The sequence below is a fragment of the Phaseolus vulgaris genome, chromosome 5 (genome assembly GCF_000499845.2).
Source record: "Phaseolus vulgaris cultivar G19833 chromosome 5, P. vulgaris v2.0, whole genome shotgun sequence".
Classification (NCBI taxonomy): Eukaryota; Viridiplantae; Streptophyta; class Magnoliopsida; order Fabales; family Fabaceae; genus Phaseolus; species Phaseolus vulgaris.
The window spans coordinates 5,285,504-5,303,853 of NC_023755.2; positions in this window are offsets into that span (position 1 = coordinate 5,285,504).

Sequence of the window (18,350 nt, forward strand, 5' to 3'; positions counted from 1 at the left end):
ATAATATTAACAAAATATATATAGTTATATAAAATAATAAATGAATATAATAATAAATATTATTTTCATAAATTTTAATATATTTAATAATTTTATTTCAATTTAACACAAAAATAATTTCTATTATATTTATTATAAAATATAAGTAATTATGAATATTATATATTAAAAAATTAATTAATTCAAACCTACACACAAAAAGAATCATAATTCATTATTTTAATAACAAGGACAAATTTGTAAACTTACAATAAACTATCCTCACAAATCCACTCTATCATCCCTCAATCCAAACAACTTCACATATCCTCACTCATCCTCTCTAATTCTCACAAATCCACTTCCTCCCCTCCTCACAAATCCCCTCCTCAATCCAAACAGAGCCTAAAGTTTTCTAACATACATGGAGAAAGACACAAGAATCTGTCCAATTTTGTTGTCTTTTGTGCACAAACTAATATCATCAGTACCACACCGACCCAACTTTTAGGAATCTTATACTCCCTCAAATATTTATGCTCATATATCCAAAGCACACCACCGCTATACACAACTACACTTCATTCTTTATATGTTGTGTTCTTTGATAAAAAAAAAAATCATACAAGAGAAGAAATTCATATATGGATAAATAAAAATGAAGGGTTGTTAATAACTTTATCAAAATATGGAAGAAAAGATAATTTGGATAAAGGAATTGTTTATCAAATGTACCGAAAAAGAACTTGTCCAAATGAATATAACCGAAAACAAGTGCTCAAATAATTTCTATATATATAAAATTTATTTTTGTACATGAGGATATTATAATGAAGTTTTGTAAATGGAATGGGAAAAAATCATTGTTGTTGTTCTTGGTCACCAACTTTTACATCCTTTACAAATTCTTATTTTACCCATGATTTGTTCTCTTTTGTTTCTTGACTTTTTACTTATTCTTTGTATTTACATTTCTTGCTTGTTAATTTTAATTAAATTTATATGTGTTGTTTTTCGATCTTCCAAATAGCACTCTTTTATTGACTTGCTCCTTCTAATTTCTTCAAAGAATTTATGGCTTAGAATTTGTTTTTCATAATCTATAAAATATTTTTAAAATTATAGAATCGTTCCTTCTCCAATTTTCTTTTCTAGAAATACTTTAAACTAGCATTAACTATTTATTAATTATATGTTTTAGATTATTAATAGGTTATCACAATAAATGACTACAATTTTAAATCCTTTAGTCCAAACTACGAATGAATGCTTTAGATTATTAGTTGATCAAGTGGCACAAATATGAGGAAAGTGTTAGCAAACCATCTAAATGAGGTTTCTCATAACGAGTCACTGAATAATAATGCTCAATGATAAAAATTATTTCCATAACAATTATTCAAAATTTCCTTATTAATCAAAAAAAGGTAAGATGCAAATGAAAGGTTGCATCAAATGTAAAACCAGTGAGGAAAGGTTTAGTAGGCAGTGGTGTAGGTCGATGGAACAACCAAAATCATTTGAATCTAAATTTTTTTACAAAGGAATCAAGTGATGAAAGATGTGAAGAATCAATAAGGATAAAAATGGGATACTTACCAAGAAGGGAATAAAGTTCCAAAGTTTACAAAGTTCTCTATTGAAATGGGAGAATCAACAATCGAACACATAACTCAATATCAGATAGAATGTGCAGATATCACAACAAATTAAAATTTAAGAATGAAGTATTTCCGTAGTTTATTAAGAAAAGAATGTTTTAAGTTGGTTCACAACATTACCTCCAAACTTAATTAATAATTAGGCTAAATTGGAAAGGAATTTCCATAAACATTTTTTAGTGTAGAAACTCAATTAGTTAAGTCAAATTGACTTAATGAATATTAAGAGTATAGTAGTGAAATATCAATTTAGATAATTAAAAGCAAAGATGTTAAATTCAAATTCTTGAGCATGAATTGGTCTGTATGGCAACAAGTGAGTTACAATTTTCAACAAGAAAAAAGTTAGTAAACTTATTATTAAGAAACATGGCTCGAATGGACAATAAAGTTGGAAGAATTGAGCAAATAAGGTTTAAAAAAAGAAAGATATGAAACATTTGAAAGACCATTTAGCATATATAAAAGTATCAATTGAACACAGAATAAAGTAAAATGGACTAGAATGAAGATGCGTTATCGAAAATAAATATGTAAATAATGCAAAAATAAAAATTAGGGTTTTCTTAACTATGCACATTGTTGGAATAATGAAAAATTAAAGATATATAGAATGGCTAATCAAATATATAGTTTTAATGTAACAAAAACTAATAAGATTTTTAACATTTTGTTAAAAGATAAGGAAATTAAATCGACTCAATCATAAGTTTGACTCCTTGGAAAAAACAATGGAGAAAAAATATTGTACATATTATTTTTTATATAAGCAATAAACAATAAATTAATGAGAACCACTTCAGGGGTGGTTCAACCCTTATACAAAACATATAAACCCAACTTCTAAACTAAGACTGCTAACCTAACCAACAAAAGCATAACCTAAAACACAATCCTGAAACAATAAAGAGACCATCCTCATGCACGCTAGAGGTTCCAAACACCAATCAAAATAGGAAAACGAAGCAGAACGAGATTTCACAGAAAACCAAGATCAAACCTTTACTTGCACCAACACAAACACTTCCGACACATCAGCCACACCCCTTTTGAAAATGATAAAATTCCTGTGGTTCTAGATTTCACTCACAACCCCCGCCCAAATTGTACTCCACACACCGTTAACCGAATCAAAGCCTGACTCATCCTGAATTGAGCAAAGTTGGACTTGGGATCAATGTGAAATACAAACGACACACCAAGCCACTTAAAACACAAACACCAAACACGCCAAGAAAAACTGCAATCGAAGAACAAATGGCGGTGAGACTCTTCCTCCTTCCCACACAGACAACACAAATCATTTTCAACCATCATCCCTCGCCTTTCCAGTTTGACCCTAGTAGCGATCTTATTCTCCAGAACCCTCCAAGCAATAACCAAAACAGAAGGCACGACTTTACACCTCTATAGCTTACTAAAAACCGGAGAACCTTCCACCTCGTTATCCCTCATAATTTGGGTATAAGCATAACTAACTGAAAAAGTCTGAAAACCCCCGACCTTCCAAACCCAAATGTCTTCCTCCCCCTGAACCAACCTAACCTTTTGCAGAGCCGGCCAAAACTGATCCACCAAAGGCTTATCCAATTCGAAAAAAGGTCTTCCCCAGACTAAATTCCATACCCACTCACCCTTAGACCAAGACCACAGCTCTGCCACCTTTGCATCATTGGCCAAACACAGAGAGAACGGTCCATCTCCAACCCCATAAGGAAATATCCCTACCATCTCCAACTTTTCATTCAATCCCATCTTCAAAACTTTTTCCCCAACCCTCAGAGGCTCACACCTCTTTCAAGTCTTTCCACCAAAGAGAGCTCCTACGACTTTTTCCTTCCTCTCTCAAGCTTCTCCAACCTCCATATTTAGAGACAAGAATTTCCTTCCAAAGACCACCCTTATCTGAATCCAACCTCCAGGTCCACTTACCTAACAAAACCAAGTTAAAAATCTTTAAATCAATAATACCAAGTCCCCAAATTGTAAATATCATAATGTTTATGATCATTGGACCAATAATTGTATTCATTTTAGGAACAAATATAAAAGGGCTATTATAGATGCAATCCATACTTAAGTGTTGTATGTTGAGACAATCTCGATAGTTAATATCACTAGAAGTATCGAAATTATGATTGCAATGATAGTCAACGTTACTAAACACATCAAGGTATGCCAGGTCTGATTTTTCTAAAGAAAATTTGGATCAAGAGATAGAGAAATTTGAATAAGTGGAAAGCGAGATCTTTCCAAAGGTAAGTGAAATAATGATTATCTAAATCATAAAAAGAAAGGCGATGAAGATATTTTGTTATGCCCAAGGTGCAATATTGTGTTTGATTGATCGACATATAACTTTCAAGTTATTGAAGAATTAAAAGTTGAAATGCACCCAAAAAAAATAATGACTTCAAGGTCAAATAAATAGTGCATATGTTGATTAGGAGTAATAAAAAGTTTCCAAAAACATTTTTGAACTATGCAAAGGCACCAATAGGTGAGGAATGATGACTATCATCTGTCATAAAAAAATGAAAAATCAAGGTGTATTTGATCAATTATTCTATGGTGGAAATGAAAGATATGCTATGGCAACTTGATTGAGAAAGTTAGATGACAAAAACTCAATATTGAAGGGTGCAGAGAGAAGGAATTATTTAGTCATGGAACAACAAGGAGAACTTGTCAACTATGACAAATAAATGGGAAATGAAGCAATGGTGATTATGATATTAAGATCTTTTTATGATAAATAAATGAGCATTAAGAAAATGATTGTGAAACATGAGAAGCCTTAATCTAGAAGGTGGGTAATGGGAAGAAAGTTCGGTTCTGGGAAGACAATTGGGTGGGTAGGGGAGCGTTGAAAAGTATTTTTCCGAAGATGTTTACTTTAAGTGTCTTAAAAGCATCCTTGATAGCAGAATTTGGGTTTTGGAACAACAATCTCTGGGAGTGGAAGGTTGGTTGGAGAAGAAATCTTTTTGAGTGGGAAAAGAGTTTAGAGTGTCTCCTGTCTCAGAAAATTCAGGGAGTGAGCTTGAGGACGGGGGTGGAAGATAGTTGGAAGTGGAAGGAAGGGGAGGAGAAAGGGTATACGGTCAAATCAGGGTATCTTCGTCTTCGGGGGGTCGGGTTGGGGAGAGAAACAAGGAGTTTTCGAAGTTTTCGAAGTGTAGAGCTGCCTCTACTGCACAAGTTACTGCTTGGAGGGTGTTGGAAGATAGGTTGGCTACCAAGGTTAATTTGGGAAAACGTGGGATAAGGGTGGTAAGTTCAGTGTGCATTTTTTGCGGGATGGAGGAGGAGTCTTGTTCACATCTATTCTTTGAGTGTAGATTTGCGTGACTCTTGTGGAACCTTTGCAGTGCTTGGTTGGGAGTGCAAAGCGTGTTCCATAATGTTCCTATGTTAAATTTTTTCCCAGTTTATGAACTGTAATGTGACCGCTTCGGTAAATGGGGTTTGAGGGGCGATCTGGATCGCAGTTGTCAATGAGATTTGGAAGCATAGAAACAGAGTAATTTTTATGGGGGTGTTATAGATGTTTTAGAAGTATTTGCCTTGGTGCAACTAAAGGCTTGGTCTTGGGTTACTTCCAAGTCGAAGGATGCGATTTTTTCTTACTCTGCTTGGTGTATTGATCATTTGACCTGTATGGAGATGATGTCTTGAGTTTTTGTGGGGAGTAAGAGGGAGTGTTGTAGGCGTTTTTTTTGTTGGTCTTTAAGTAGTGGTTTTTTAGGCGGTGGTGGGGATGTGTCGTGAGGAATAGGTTATTGGTTGTGAGCTTTGTATATGGATTAGACCACCCTATAAGTGGCCCACATTTATTAATTGTTTATTGTTGATCAAAAAACAAAAAGTAGATGGAACCTGAAATTGTTTAGGTAACTTAAGTGACTGTTACATCACCAAGTCGAGATGTAACATTACTATAAGAAAATCATTAGATAAAGACTAATTTTAGAGACAAAAAATAATTAGTCATAATATTAACTAAATTAAATATTATTTTAAAGACTAAAAAATTTATTGATATCTAAATTAATTTTTATTATTAATAAATAATTTCTAAATTAGTATCTAATTAGTTACCAAAATTTGAGCTACCAACTTTAAAATCTAATTAGTAACTAGTTTTTTTTATCTCCAAAATTAGTCTCTACTTAATGATTTTCTTATAATGATTCATTGTTCTTTCACGAGAGAAAATGTGTTTTCACCTTAAATGACTCATGTTCACAATAGAAATTGAAGGTTTAAAGTTGGTAAGAATTTGATCAATGGTAAGAAACATCAACATATAAAAAAATGTCAAAATGAAATAAATAGATGAGGTTTAAAATCCTTTTGACCTTCCAATGTTCACTATAGATTTTTTCAACTCTATCAAGTCACTTTCAATAGTTTGTGCACTTAGTGTCTAGGCCTATTCCATAAAGCTTAAAGGTAAGTGAACACACATTTTTTGCACACATATAGCTTTATTGTACATTAAAAATATTTTAAGATTTAATTTTAATTTTTAAATTATTTTTTTAGTAGTAATAGATTGAACTCAATGAACATAGTTGTTTTACTTTTGTATTTTCATTTAATGTGACATTTGCTTACCCTTTATCATAACTATTTTTTTTTAAATATTATTTTTTATTAATCTTAGCTGCATCGGATTCTAAATTTTCAGGGCTTCAAAATAAACACATGGTTATCGAATTTGAAGTCTTGTGTTATTTTCTACAATTATCGAAAATTGAAGTAAATTTACTAGTCTTTTTATAGAAATACATACATATTTGACTTTCTTAGTTTTAACCTACAATTTTCTAATTATTACCTAAATAGAGCCAACAAATAAGTTTCATACTAAAAGTTGATTAGAGCTTAATTTTAACGATGGCATGAATTTCAATGTGAATTTTACAGATATAATTTATATTTTTTTTATAAATTGAAAAAATTACTTAGTAAATATTTCCAATTCTCTATATTTTAAAGTACTTTTTTTAAAAAAAATTTAAACAACTATATATTAATTATTTACATTAAAATAATATTTTTATTCACATCTATCTCATTGTGAGAAAACTAAAAATCATAATTGCTACTTCATAATTCTGCAGTTCTCATATCAATTATAGTTTGTCAGCATCTTACAGTTTTATGTGATAATAATCATAATATGTTCCGATAAAAAAAATAGTTGATATAATGAAAAATATATTGATATTTATTATGTCATAACTATATATTATTTTTTTAAATATCTTATTGAGTTACAGTATCCTTCTGCTCTGATTCTGATTTATTATTGTTATAATACATACTTAAATTAATTATGATAAGATGATTTTTTTAATTGGTTGTTAGTGTAAAAGCTTCTACATTCTTGAAATGTTAATGGGCATTGAAATCGTAAACACCCCTTATCTTTTGTTAATACAACTTCAGAGACAAATATGTTGGCTCTGGATATTGGAATGGCAAGAAGGAGAAGGAGAAACATGTGGAGGTTCATACCAAACGATCGAACTCGATCACCACTTATTATGACAATCTTAAAACTGAATAAAGGTAAATTTTTTCAGTAATTGTAAATTTTCTCTTATCATTCATTAATCAATTTATTAACAGGAATCTGAACACTATCTCTCCACTTTCTTTCTGTGTAAATGGAGTAATCAAATTTTAATAAAACTTAAATATTAATAAGGATCATTTTGAATTATTTAATAATTTTAAATTAGGTCCTTACAGTTTTCTATAATTAGATGATTCAACTTGTTCTATCTATTAATTGAACATTTTTTTAACCATAGTTACGGTTGTAAACATGTACTTTTGATTGAGAATTAATAACAAGTTCAAATAACCCTTAAAAAGTGAGAATTCTCTTTACATATATGCCAAAATGTCAATATCATATTAATAGACTATTTACATATATATTTGTAGTTAGTTTTCAATAATGAAAATTACACATAAATACTTAATTAAAAAAAATATTTTACAGAATAATTAGAAAAATGTTTTAGAGAATAAAAAATTCCGTAGTTTAATTGAAATTTATTTTAGTTTTAAAAATAATAATTAAATTCTTTCATTTTCAAAATTTTGTACTTACATCAAGTGAACAAATTTATTTATTATAAAGAAAATATTCATTGCTAAAGTTTCAAAAAATATGGTGAAAGAAGAGAGAGAAAATTTTGTATGTTATGTTAATTATTTTTTTCCCCTTTTAAATATTCAAATTTTTTTTAAAAAAAATCCCTTTTCAATTAGGAAATTTCTTTTAGGAAACTATGAAAGGGATGACATTTTTTTCAGCAATATTTATTTAATGGACATTTTTTTTCATCATTCCTTCTTTATGAAAACAAAAATCATCTAAACTTGATATAATAACATTTTTATGAAAAGAAAAATCATCTAAACTTATATTTATATTTATTATGTTCCATCTATATATTATTTTTTTTAAATATCTTATTAAGTTGATCGTTCAATATCCTCCCGCTCTACTTTTTTTAGTTATGGAGATGGTTACAACAATGTGGAAACAATAATTGTCTTTAAATGATAGTTCAAATTTTTCCACATCTTTTGAATGCATTTATAGATAAATTTTCTTATAAGTTCCTTTTGAAAAAATAATTTAAAATTAATTAATTACAGGTTAGAAGTTTTTCTCTTATTATTATGTACTGTATTTCATTTTCCTATAAATTTAATTTACAACCATTGGTTGGGAGAAGGAGAGCTACAAAAGCGAATCATTAAATAGAAATAAAGTAAGCTTAGAGGCAACAAAATAATTAGGTTGTTATATTGCTAAATTAAATATTATTTAAAAATTAAAAATTTTATTGTTATCTAAATTAGTTTTTATTATTGATAAATAACTTTTAAATTGAGATCTAATCAACTATTAACTTTAGAATTTAAATAATTGGTACTTAAAACCTTGGTAACTAATTAAATACTAATTTATAAACTATTTATCAATAATATAAATTAATTTAGATACTAATAATATTTTTAGTCTTTAAAATAATATTTAATTTAATAAAAATAATAGCTAATTATTTTTTATCTTTAATATTGATCTTTAATTATGTTCTAGTAATGGAGACATATTAGTGAGTAATGAAGATATGAATGATTGTGGTTATTGCTATTGTGAAGTTTCCCAAATTACGAACTCTTGAATTGATGCATTGACAATGAAAATGGACACATCTGCAACATAGTTTTCCTTCTCTTTCTTCTTCTTCATAATAACTTATTTTCCTACTTTATATAGATGCCATAGTTATTTTCATTATTTTGTTTCTGGACAAACATCTGAAATATCATTCTTAATATAATTTTACTTTTTGTTGATAAAAAAAGGAAGGACAAACATCTCAAGGTTCATACAAGATGACCAAGCTCTATCACCACTCATTTTGACAATCTTAAACCAGAATAAAGATAATTTTTATTCTATAATTGCTAATTTTTTCTTATCATCGACTAATAAATTTATTAACAGGATACTAACTACACTATCTCTCCACTTTCTTTCTACATTTTTACCATTGTAAACTTGTACTTTTGATTGAGAATTAATAACAACTTCAAAACGATGACGCTTAAAAAGTGAAAATCTTCATTACATATATACCAAAATGTCAATATGATATTTATAGACTATTTATATATATATATATATATATATATATATATATATATATTTGTAATTAGTTTTCTGTAATGAAAAGTACAGATAAATACTTCATTAAAAAAAATACAAGTTTAAAGATTCAATTAGAAAAATGTTTCACAGAATAAAAAATTCCATAGCTTAATTGAAATTTATTTTAATTTTAAAATAATAATTAAATTCTTTCATTTTCAAATTTATTTATTATAAAAAAAATATTCATTACTGAAGTTTCAAAAATATGAAAGAAGAGAGAGAAAATTTTGTATACTGTTACTTTTTTTTCTCTTTCAAATATTCAATTTAAAAAAAAAATCCTTTAGAGATTTATTTAAGGAAACTATGAAATGGATAAACTGAGGATAAGATGTAATGTAACTAGTTTATTTTCTCAGAAATGTTTATTCAATGGACATTTTTTTCATCATTCTTTCTTTCCTCTAAATAATTCATGCATTTTATATTTGTCAACGACATTCTACTTCTAATTGGTTATTCATAAAATATGGCAGGTATTCTAAAGAAAATAGTAAAGAAAAAGAAAGAATGGATTCATGTTAAGGGTGACATAGGAAGAAATGCTCTTCATTATGCAGCATGTACAAGTTACCTACATAGTGTTGAGTACTTGCTTCAACATTGTCATACCTGCAATATGGAAAGAGACAACAATGGCTTTTTTCCTCTTCATTTGGCTTCTGCATTTGGACATATAGAAGTGCTAAAGAAATTGCTTGAAAATTGTCCAGATCCCAGAGAAATAGTTGATAACAAAGGTAGAAATATTGTTCACATTGCAGCTATAATGAGAGAGTTTAATGTGGTAAGGTACGTCTTGCAAGACGCAAAGGATGGAGTTAAAGATATGATAAATGGTAAAGATTACGCTGGAAACACTCCGTTGCATTTGGCTGCCTCACACTCTCGTCCAAAAATTGTGCAAGCCTTGACATGGGACACAAAAGTGGATTTGCATTGCCTTAACAACAACAACCAAACAGCTCTCGATGCCTTTGAGCAATTTAAACAAGAAAATAATCTGCCCTTCCTCCAAGCAAGTATATATAGAATATTGTGTTTGCTCAAACATTCAAGATTTAAATATGCGTTTTTAGTTTATAGTAAATGATATGAGAATATATGTTCAATTGGGCTCTTAATTGATCAAAATTCATCTAGGATAATTATGTTGAGGAATGAATTTTTGTTTTATTTCTCATTAATCCTCACTTTTTCTTTCTTTCTTAATCTGTGGTAAATTTCATGCACATAAATTGTCTAAATTGTCCAAAAGATTAAGTAGTATCATTAGTGCTCTCCTTACACACTTGGACTACTTATTTTTCTATTGCCTGTGTTGTTGAATTTTTAACACAAACTTGTATATGCAGTGGCTAACATGGTGCCAACTAAAATCTGTTGGTGTACAAAATGCTAAAAGAGGGTTACACTCTATCGAGATCCCTTCCCCTTGCAAACCAGAAGCCAAAAACACAGATTTTTATAAAGATAGAATCAACACCCTTATGGTGGTTTCAACCCTTATAACTACAGTAGCATTTCCTGGAGGTTTTACTTTGCCTGGTGGAAATAATAGTTCTAGTCCAAGAAAACAAGGGATGACTGTTATGCTGAATCACATGTGGTTTAAACTATTTATTTTCTGCATAACAGCATCCATGTATGGTGGCATTAGTGTTACTATTATACTCCTTTGGGCTCAATTGGGAGATATAACTTTGGCTCTTTTGGCCCTTAAAGTGGCAACGCCCCTTTTAGGAGTCACTCTCGCAACCCTATCAGTGGCATTCTTGGCTGGTGTCCATCTTGTTATAAACGATCTCAGTTGGCTGGCCACTACTGTTCTAATTTTGTGTGTGGTTTTCATTCTCCTGCTTTTGTTACTATACACTCTTCTCTGGTTTCCCTCAGAATCAAGCAACCTAATAATGCGATACATTTCTTTCTATCCTTTTCGGTTTCTCACATGGTTATTTGAAGATTCAATTGAAGGTAGGTAGTTTCGGAAACATTACTGAAGTTTGTGCATCTTTGTTGATTTGTTTTCTTCTTTATCTTTTCCTTACACGAAAATCATTAAATAGAAACTAAATTTAAAGACCAAAATAATTAGTTACTATATTGAATAAAGTAGAAACCATTTTATAACCTAAAAAAAATGATTGATATTTAAAGTAGTTTTTATTTTTAAAAAAATTTATAAAGTAGTTTCTAAATTTGTATCTAACCATTAACTACCAATGTTTTACTTACTAACTACTTTATATTGTAATTTAGTCTCTATTAGTATTTTAAAGACTAATTTAGAATCTAAAATATTAGTAGTTAAAACCTTGGTAACTCATTTAGATACCAATTTAAGAACCATTTTATAAATTTTTTATTAATAATATAAATCACTGTAGATCTTATTAATTTTTTAATTTTTAAAATAATATTTAATTTAGTCGACATAGTGACTAATTATTTTTACTCTCTAAATTTAATTGTTATTTAATAATTTTTTTATAGTGTCTTTAAGACGGAGATTTAACTTCGTTTTCATCGTGGGCATCTTAATTGGAGTTTTGCATCTTATATAATTGCATGCTACTATAATCATCATTTTTATGTGCAAAATCATTTGAATTTATAAATGTTTTATAATCAAGTATATAATAATAATAATGCTCTCTGAAAAATAATTTTATATATACATGCATCATTAGAATAGAAATAAAAAAATTAGCTGTGTCTAAACAATAAATATTGATAAATATTTTTTTTATCAAGCAATAAATTAATAAATATTTAATTCTTGTATGGTGATTATGTACTTTTTTTAAGAATTAAAAGGATTTTTCTGATATGTTAGTCCTATACTGTTATCTTGTAGCATTCTTCCTGTTATAAATATACTAATAGCATGCTTATGCTGCAATTCCATGCTTATTATAATGAGTTTAATTATTTATTGAGTTTCATAAATGAATATGAGGTTCCTTAATTGAAATTCAAACGAACGAAGTTGTCAATGATCAATTTCATAAGTTTATAATGAATTGTTATAATAAGGTGTCATGAAATTATGTTGGTGTGATGAAACTTATTTTTATTTTTTTTTATGAATGATTTGCTTTATGTTTTCAAAAGGAAGGATATGATTGATTGCATTATAGTTATTATAGTTTAATTTTGTTTTTATTGATTACATAACCTAACTTTCTTTCAGATGAGATGAAAGGCCCCTCAGATCATTAGAGAGTATCCATGATCAATATCTGAAGTTATGAACTGAGTTTGGTGCATGTTATTTAACGTGTTTGAGTTATTATTCGACAAAATGGTATTATTAAAGGACCTAATAAGACACTTCCTTGTGGTATTTTATCGAAGTTATTTGATGTCATCTAGATATGATTATGTGTTTGTAATAAGGACAACATATGTTGAAGGAAACATGTAGTTTTACATAATCTGTTAATCTTTATACGTAATTAACATTCTATATTAATTTGGTTATGTATGCATTTATTTGGGTAACTTCAAAAGATGTATACTTCTCTGAAGGGTGAACCTTTCCTACGTTTGTTTAGTCTAACTGCTACTAAGTGTTATTTTAGAATTTTCAAAGCAAATTGATTTGACAATTTTTCACTGCTTTCACAGTTACTTGTCTTTGATTTGATGGGAAATTTCATTATTTAAAAATAATATTTAAATTTATTGAATTTTGAATCGATGTTATTTTAAATTATTATTATTTTTTAAATATTTTGTTTTAATAAGATAAACTAAATTTTTTGAATTAATTTTCTCATTTGTATAAGTATTTTAAATAGTAAATAATTTAATAATTCAAAAAATATGAACATTAATAAAAAAAAAATTCAGTTTTAATTGATGCTATTCTTTTGTCAAAAATTTATTAAGATTTTTTTAGTTGAATTAACATATTTTTTTTGGGTCAATGTTAATTTATGAAGCCAAACACTAAATAATGACTTTTAATGAATATAACTATATATAGTCTCTTATACTCATACTTTAAACATTCTTACTAACTTAAATATCCAAGTCTTTTATAGATGAACTTCATCATTTTCCTTATATATACACTACAAGAAAATCATTAAATACAAATTAATTTTAGAGATCAAAATAATTAGTTACTATATTGACCAAACTACAAACAATTTTAGAGACTAATTTTTTTGTTTTTAAATTAGTTTCTATTATTGTTAAATAGTTTCTAAATTGGTATCTAATTAGCTACCAAGGTTTTAACTACCAATTATTTAGATTCTAAATTTATAGCAAAAACCTTGGTAGCTAATTGGATACCAATTTAAAAACTATTTTACAATAATAGAAACTAATTTAGAAACCAATTTTTTTAGTTTCTAAAACGGTCTCTAATTTAGTCAATATAACAATTAATTAATTTTTATCTCTAAAATTGATTTCTATTTAATGATTTTCTTGTAGTCACACAAAGTTTGATACAAAGATAAATGTTCTAATTTTCATTTCGAAACTCTCTAAATCCATTTTCGGTAAGAATATTATTAAAAAAAAAATCTACCAAATGACAATTTTTTACTACCTTGATCGAGATTATTTTCTATTAAATTTTACACCATATTTAGGCTGATATCAAGTAAAGTTAATGTTAGAATGTAATGTAGTTGATTTAAGATTTTCTCTTAACGTTCCGCTCTATATTAGCTTAAAAAATGTCTTATAATTAAGTTGAGGACACTCAAAATTAACTTAATTAGAGAATAGGAAGAGAAGACGAAAAGAAGAGACATGAATTTTAGAATGTGGAGATTTTTACATTTTTATTTTTTTAGTCAAATTTAAAATTATCTAATTTTAAGTCATTCATTTTAGTAAAATTATAGAATTTCATTTTTTAGAATTCTATGTCTAAATAATATATTTTGTTATAAAATATTTTAATTCTTTTTATAAAATTGACTTATTTTATTAAAATTTCCTATCAAGCATGTCATTGAAATAACTACTTCTTTAAATGGAGAAAAACAAATATAAGATTTCCTTACTAATTATGACTCTCATAGATGTGTATGCTCCTATGCATTTGTATGTAAAAATTGTCTAAATCCTCAATGAGGTAGAAAAGTTTGAGGTTAGCCTAATAAATAACATTTACAAGATAAAAATGGAAAAATAGTTCAAATAAAAAAACCTAGATGTAGACATGACAAAAAATTAACATGCTCATGAGTGCTATAGACATATTAATGATGGATCTGAAACTAGTTTGTAGAGGTAAATGTTTGCTAAATTCACTTCATCTCCATGGATAGAGTATGATTGCAATTTTAACGAAATAGAGAGAAAATTACTTGGAATTATAAATGGGAGTAAATCTCATACAACGTGTTTTGAGTTTAAATATTTGGGTTCAATATTACAAAATGATGGAGAACGTAATGAAGATGTCACAGATAAGAAACAGACAAAGATGGTTAAAAGGGAAAAAAGTTATCGGGAAAGTTGGTGAAAAAGAACGGGATATGGCGGATACTTAGTCTTACCGGAAAAAACACTCCCTCACCGGAAAAAAACTCCCAGCCTCACCTGTTTCTCTCTTCAATCATGCTCACGAATAGGTTTGGTAAGAGATCTTTGTTTACAGGTTGAATCATATGTCAAAGGCTTTGTGCGTTTTAGAGGACTTTAATTCTATTAGACGGCAGGAGGAGAGGAAGAGTCTGATCTCTGTGTTAGATTACTCTAGAGAAATAAAAAGTTTTATCGCTTTTATTGAAAAATCTGAATTGGTGGATATATCGCTGGTTGACAAGAAGTTTACTTGGTATAAACCCAATGGTATGGTGAAGAGTAGGATTGATAGGTACTTGTGTCAAATGAATGACTCGATTTGTGACCACACTGTCAACAATTTGTTTTAAACATATCTGTATCTGATCATTGTGCAATTATATTAAAAGATGTGAATGTCGACTGGGGTCCGAAATCTTTTAGGTGTTTGTTGGATGTTTGGCAAAAAGATGGTAGATTTAAAGAGCTGGTGAGTTTGAAGTGGTCTAGCTACGAAGTTAAAGGAGGAGGGATATATATCTTCAAAGAAAAATTGAAAAAGCTCAAAGCAGACTTAAAAGTCTGGAACAAAGATGTTTTTGGGGATGTAAATCACATTAGTGAGAACTTGCAAAAGAAGATTATTGAGTTAGATGATCGAGATGATGAAAGAGGCTTAGCCGATTTAGAAAGAGAAGAAAAAATGTCTATGTTAGCTGACTTTAATAAGTTTTGTTTAAATAAGAGGCGATTATGCATCAGAAAGCAAGGAAAAAGTGGTTGAAACAAGGTGACCTTAATACAAAAGTTTTTCACTCGTCAATTAATTGGAGGAGGGCAAGGAACGCACTACATGGGATTTTCGTTAATGGCAGTTGGTGCAAGGATAAGGACGTGGTCAAGGACAAGGTTAGAGAATTTTTTGAAGATAGGTTTGCCAGGAATGATGTCTGTCAGGTTAGGTTGGACAATGTTATTTTCAATACCATCTCAGAGGCTGACAATGAGATGTTGATAGGTGAATTTTCTGAAGAAGAAATTAGGGTAGCTTTTTGGAGTTGTGACAGTTCGAAGAGTCCTGTCCCCGATGGTTTTAACTTTGGTTTCATAAAATTTAGCATGGATATTATTAAAAAGGACGTGGTGTTGGTGGTAAATGATTTTGCAACCAACGGTAAATGGCCTAGGGGATTTAATGCGTCGTTTTTATGCTTAATCCTAAAAGTTGACAATCCTTAGCAGCTCGGCGAGTTTAGACCCATTTCGTTGGTTGGTTGCTTATATAAAATTATCTCAAAAGCGTTGTCTTTATGTTTGAAGAAGGTGATTAGCAAAATTATTGACCTCAGATAGTCGGTTTTTCTTGAAGGAATGGGTTTGCAGGATAGTGAGTTAGTAGCTAATGAGGTTTTGGAAGAAGTAAAAAGTAAGAAGAAGAGTTGTGTTTTCTTCAAATTTGATTATGAGAAGGCTTACAACACAATCAGTTGGGAGTTTATTTATTATATGTTAGCAAGGTTAGGTTTTTATGGTAAATGGATCCTTTGGATAAATGGTTGCTTAGAATCTGCTTCTGTGTTAGTGCTCGTGAATGGAAGTCCTACTAAGGAATTTTTTCCCAAGAAGAGGCTACGTCAAAGAGATCAGTTAGCTCCGTTTTTGTTTCTTATAGTGGCAGAGGGAATGGTAGGGGTCTCATGATTGGCAGAAGAGAAAAATCTAATAGATAGTGTGGAGATTGGAAGGGTCAAAGTGAGGGTAAACATGTTACAATATTCTGATGACACATTGTTTTATTGTGAAGCCAACAATAAAAGTGTATTCAATATTAAGGCAATTCTGCTTTGTTTCGAGCTTGCATTTGGGCTTAGGGTTAATTTTTTTAAGAGTAAAATTGGTGGGACGGGGATAGACTAGCTTTCGCTCCAGCGGTTTGCTGCAATTTTGAACTGTGACATGACGGTAACTCCTTTTATCTACTTAGGGTTGTCGATCGGGGGGGGGGGGGGGGGGGGGGTGCCACAAGCGAGGTGTTTTTTGGAGTGGGGTGGTAGAGAGAGTTAAGTCTAGGCTGAGTAGGTAGAAGGGACGGTGTTTGTCGTTAGCTGGGAGAATTTGCTTGATCAAATATGTCCTTTCTTCTATTCGGCTATTTTTTATGTCTTTGTTCAAAATGCCCTTAGTAGTGGAGGAGAAGATAGTAAGAATTCAGAGGAATTTTCTTTGGGGTTGGGGTTCAGAAGGAATGAAGATAGCTTGGGCCTCTTGGAAAAAGGTTTGTGAGCCTCTTGAGATTGGGGGTCTTGGAATTATCAATTTAGGGATCTTTAACTTGGCTTTGTTGGGGAAATGGATTTGGAGATTGAGGTCGGATAAGGGTGGTTTGTGGAAGGAGATTCTTGAATCTAAATATGGTGGCTGGAGAAGTTTGAGAGAGAACAGGAAAATTTGTAGGGACTCACTTTGGTAGAAAGATTTAAAGGAGGTGTGGGCTTCAGAGGGCTGGGGAAGGAATTTTGAAGACACTTTCAAGTGGAAAGTTGGCGATGGAAGAGAGATCTCTTTCTGGGAGGACAATTGGCTGATTTGTGGTGCGTTGAAGAGGGTTTTCCCGAGGTTGCTTTCTTTGAGTTCGGCCAAAGATGCAAAGGTGGCACAACTTGGTCATTGGATTAATGGTGTTTTTGGCGTTTAGACTAGCGAAGGTCTTTCTTCAGTCTTTAGAGTGTCATCTTCTTCAGGAGTTGCAAGGGCGCGAGATTGGATTTGGAAGAGCAGGATCGTTGAGTTTGAAAGGTTGGAGAGCTTCAAACTTATTCGGTTAATTCTGCCTATGTTTTGTAAAGGCAGGATCGCAAGGAGGAGATGTCTTTTGTGTACAATAAGTTGTGGAGGTGTAAAGCTTTGCCTTCTGCACTTTTCACTGCCTGGAGGGTGTTGGAGAATAAGATTGCTACCTTGGTCAACTTGGAAAGGCGAGGAATTGTGGTCGACAACCTTTTGTGTTGTTTGTGCGAGAAGGAGGAGGAATCTCACCGTCATTTATTTTTTATTGCAGATTTTCTTGGCTTGTTTGGTGTCATTGCTTTGAGTGGCTTAGCGCGAAATTCGTGATTCACATTGAGCCCGTGCCAAAAAAATTTCAGTTCGGGTTGTGCAATGCTTCAGGTTTGGTTAATGACTTTTGGGGAGCAATTTGGGTTGGAGTGGTGAGTGAAATTTGGAAACACATGAACAATGTCATTTTAAAAAAAAAGGAAAGCTTAAAGTGTTTGCAATGGTTCAAGTCAAGGTTTGGTCTTGGATTTATTCAAAAACTCGAGGTAAGTCGTTCTCTTATTCCAATTGGTGTTTGGACCCCTTAGCTTGCATGAGGTTGGTTTCTTAATGCTCTTGTTGTCATTTTGTTTTTCTTTGTATCT